This window comes from Euprymna scolopes, chromosome 18 (assembly GCF_053919585.1).
Source record: "Euprymna scolopes isolate OS-2025 chromosome 18, ASM5391958v1, whole genome shotgun sequence".
Classification (NCBI taxonomy): Eukaryota; Metazoa; Mollusca; class Cephalopoda; order Sepiida; family Sepiolidae; genus Euprymna; species Euprymna scolopes.
The window spans coordinates 105,917,038-105,922,037 of NC_136499.1; the positions used below are offsets into that span (position 1 = coordinate 105,917,038).

Here is a 5,000-nt window from a genome sequence, read left to right on the forward strand (position 1 = left end):
TCCATGTCCAAGCAACCTATATCTAATAAAAAATGTTTGTTTACGAAGAAACAAAACTGGTACGAGATCTCCATGGTCCGAAATCTTCGATGTTCCAAAAAAAAAAAAAAAAAAAAATACCATTTAGCTGAAATGAACTAGATTTCTTCGAAAAATCGACATGGGTTAATATCTTTTTAAAATTTAACCGGTCAATTTTTCTTTGTAATTTAGGAGAAAAATATCTTTGATATAGAACAGAAATTGATCTATTTTGTTTCTATTAAAACAAAGAATTCACATCGGAACAACATTCTAAAATTTAGAATATTATTTTTAAAATTGGGTATCGATGATTTTTTAAAGTTGCGCAAAAAAAAAAGAGCATGCAAATATCTGAATTGAATTTATATAATTGAGAAAAAATACGATTACTTACTTGTTGTATAATTTAATTTTCAGTGCGTGCTTGACGGAACTATGCGTTTTTTTCTTCTTTCAAATGTTCGTTTTTACTTTTGTAAGCATGAAGTGTATGTAGTTGTAGCGTCGAAGAATTTTTTCCAAATGAATTTCAAAATCAGAGAGCTAAATGAAGGCGAAATTTTGACTACATGCCGAATGTGTAAATTTGACCTCTTGTTGACCTTTAGCGTGACCACTCTTTTTTCAATACGATATTCCAACGGTCTCAAAGCTAGAGATGAAAGAATTAAAAAAATGATGAGACATAGGTCATTCTAAGTCACCGCATATTTGAGGTTCGTAAAATAAATGAGTTTTCCCGTTTCTTTATTTAAAGAAATTTTATCGACTGGCGGGCGAGTAATTTACGACTTTTAGTCGCCCCAAGAAATTTTCAATCGACTGTGGCGACCGGTTGGGTAAAGTCTCAAAGGCTGCACACACATATATATATACACATATATATATATATACATATATATATACATATATACACATATATATATACATATATATACATATATTTATATACATATATGTATACATATATATATATACATATGTTTATATACATACTAGCCTACCCGTGACCCGTTAGATCAGTATATTTTATTAGCTATGGAATTCATGTATTGATATAGATATTGTGTAGGAAATGTACACGGACAGACAGACACCATACACACATATACAGACAGACACTTTCACTATATATATATTTGGGAAAATCGTTGTGAAATTTAGATATAGGTTCCTTGGACATGGATCTAACTTAATAACTTGATTTGACGTAAAGAAAATAGTTTTTTTTTTTACATAACAGAAACATTTCTATGAAAGTATATTAAAATGAAAAATCACGGACGGATCACTCAAACATGAAAATAAGATCCTCCCTATTCGTGTAAAGTTACCTATTTTTCGGAATAATCGCTCAAAAATCGAAAATTAAACATGATTTTCCTACGAATCGAACACCCACGAAAGTTATTTAGCAGCAAAAACGCACATGAACCTACCGATGAGAATGAAAAACCCATACCGGAATCCTTACACCAAGTTATAGAAACTTAAAATCTAAAAAAAAAAAAAAATAATTAATAAAAATAGAAGCAAAATAAATAAATAAATAAATAAATAAAACCTAAATAAATAAAATAAAATAAAACTAATATTAAAACAGATTAGTAAATGTGTAAATAAATTCACCGTTCTCACACAACTATTTTGTATCTAGAAATGTAAACAAAAAATAAAAAAAGAAGGAAGGAAGGAAGGAAGGATGGAAAAGGGACGTATGGAGAGTAATAGTTGTAGTAGTAGTAGTAGTAGTAGTAGTAGTCATGGCTTTACTACAATTGTTTTTATGTTTGCCAACGGGTTAAAGATGTTTAGTTGTAAGAAAATAGCGACAGTATAGTCGTAATAAAGAATAGTTGCAAAACACCCCCACTCTTCCCATGTTAAAAATTAATTCTCAAATAATAACGTTAATATTTCAGTGTGCAGGTCAAAATCTGCAAAAGAAGCGATTTGTGTTTATTTGTTTACGTTGTTATGGGTTAATGTTTATGCGCGCATGCGCAACCGGATAAAAATGAAAATTCAACACAACACATTGATATTTTTTTCAGAATAATTTTTTAGATAAATTATAAAGGAACAGATGTCAATTAACTTGCACATTCTTTTATAATTTTAAAAAGAGTCTACAATAATAAAAAAAAACACTTACAGTCTGCTTTCAACATGACTTTTTTTTTTAAATTATAAAATAAAATAGCCAATTTTAAATCTTAAACAGACAGCCATGTTTTTTATGTTTTTTTTTTAAATGAAAATTTTTGGAGAGGAAATTGTTTTACTAATTTTAAACTGATAAAGAGCGACTATAAAGAAGGGGGGTAATTCTTTTCTCATCAATTTATGTTTGCGATGATGATGATGGTCTTTTTGTGTCAGACGAGTAAAGTAATATTTAGATAATAATAATAATGCCAACACAAAGAGAGAGAGAGAGAGAGAATGGGAGAGGTGGGAACAAACAGGTAGAGACATAGACAGACAACGAATAAAAGAAAGAGAGAGAGAGGAGGGTAGAAAGAAAGAAAGAATGAGAAAGAAAGAGAGAGAAAGAGAGAGAGAGAGAGAGAAGGTGTGTGTGTGTGTGTGTATGTGTGTGTGTGTGTGTGTGTGTGTGTGTGTGTGTGTGTGTGTGTGTGTGTGTGTGTGTGTGAAATAGAGAATTGTGTGAGGGAAGAGTCGGGTAACTTTGTAAAATAAGATCGGGGAGAAGGTAAAACACCATAAATTGATAAAGGGCGAGAGTTATGAACAGAACCTACTAAGACATTGGAGAGTTAACAGGGGAGGTAATTAAGTTTTCAATTTCTCACAATTCAATCAGTTATTTTTTTTATATATATAAAAAATTCAAAAATTCAAGCTGTTAAAAAAATTGCTTTTAAATAATCGCAAATTTGAAGGGGGAGGTAATTAAGTTTTCAGTTTCTCACAAATTCAATGCGTTATTTTTTATTTATATAAAAAAATTAAGTCAAACAGTTATATATATATATATATATATATATATATATATATATATATATATATATATATATATATATATATATATATATAGTTAGTAAGTTATAAAATATATATGCCGGTTAAGCTACACTGAATATTCCGCGTTTCATACACTACGCGGAATATTCAGTGTAGCTTAATTGCCATATATATTTTATAATTTACTAACTAGCTCTACCTACGTATTGAGCACTTTTGAAGTAAACGCATAAATTTATACTTTCGTATATTAATTTATGTGAGTAAATGAAGTAGTGTATATATATATAAATGTATATGTATGTATATATATATATATATATATATATATATATATATATATATATATATATATATAATTTAAACAGTTATAAAGGTTTTTACAAATAGGACAAATTATGTGAATATATATATTATGTATATTTTTATTTTCTGAATAAATTCTTTCTGCTTTCAGCTGAGTTACTTCCCCGTTTGCTTAGGTCATGTGACACAATATGTCCGACCTAGCATTTAATCTTATCGGAACTGTTTTTCATGAATAATTATTTTTCTGTCCTGTTGTTTCCGTAATTCTTTGATATATTACTATTTGTGGCATGAACAATTACGTAGGTTCCATTTGTTTTTATTAAGAATTCAGTATTTTTTCGTTATTATAATACAGAAGCACCGATTCGTCTGTAAATATTTTTTATTAAGTGGAGCTCTGAACTTGCACCTTAAAATGTTATGTGTAAAACATAATTAAAGTAAAGAATATTTTAGCATGCACATCTGCTGTTAAGACGCAGAGATAATAACCCTCAGGGAAACGGATATCGATTAATTCGTCTTGATAGATTTTCTCTGAATTCATGAAAGAAGAAGAAGAAGAAGAAGAAGAAGAAGAAGAAGAAGAAGGAGGAGGAGAAGAAGAAGAAACAGAAGAAGAAGAAGAAGCAGAAGAAGAAGAAGAAGAAACAGAAGAAGAAGAAACAGAAGAAGAAGAAGAAGAAGAAGAAGAAGAAGAAGAAGAAGAAAAAACGCCCGGGATTCGAAATCTGATCGCCTGCTTCGATGGTAAACATGCATATTGTTACACCATTACTACAGATATTAAATTGTAGAGAAAACATTTTTAAAAACAAGCATTAAAATAACGACAAAAGGATACGCCCAACGTGGGGCTCGAACCCACGACCCCGAGATTAAGAGTCTCGTGCTCTACCGACTGAGCTAGCCGGGCTGGACTCTGTACATTTTAAGGTTAACAACATTGAATCATTCAAAAAGAAATTTAATATATTTTCTCAATTTTTTTTTTTCAATCGTGTTGGAATTTAATGAAATAATTAAGTTTTCAATTTCTTTAAACTACATATAGTTTAAAACTATTAACAAAAACACATTTAGTTCAATTATCTCACTCAGCAAGCAAAGATGATAAACTTCCTAACTAAATTAGTCATGGAATTTTACCTTACTGCAAATAAATTGTTGTGTCCCGTTGAGTCAGCAACTGAGCTCGCGTTAGATTGTTTTTGAATAAAGAGATAAAATCCCAGAATAGTCTACTTTATTCGCTATATCTCCCTCCTTACTTCTTTTCATCAGGCCTTTACTCTCCAGCTATGGGTGTAACTACGATGGTGATATTCAGTATTATTAATAATTAGAGGGCCACTTGCAGTTTTGATAAGATCTTAAAACTTAAATTAATCATTGTATAAACTATCAAGTAAGAAAATAAAATTTTATGAAAAAGCGACGTGGTTGTGTCATAATCCGCCATATTTACTAAATAAAACGTGACAATTAAATTCATACTCCCATATGTCATGGCTACGATTTACTATTATAATGAGTAAAGATTATATATATATATATATATATATATATATATATATATATATATATATATATATATATATATATATATATATATACTAGACTACCTATGACCCGTTGGGTCAGTATGTTGTATTACCTATGGAATTAATGTATGA

At 29.4% G+C, this 5,000-nt stretch overlaps 1 non-coding gene across 1 annotated transcript; it reads right to left on the reverse strand.

The window, feature by feature from the left end:
- Positions 1-4,167: 4,167 nt before the first annotated feature.
- Positions 4,168-4,240, reverse strand: Trnak-cuu (transfer RNA lysine (anticodon CUU)). The gene has a single exon. It is a non-coding gene; the product is annotated as a tRNA-Lys (tRNA).
- Positions 4,241-5,000: the final 760 nt, after the last annotated feature.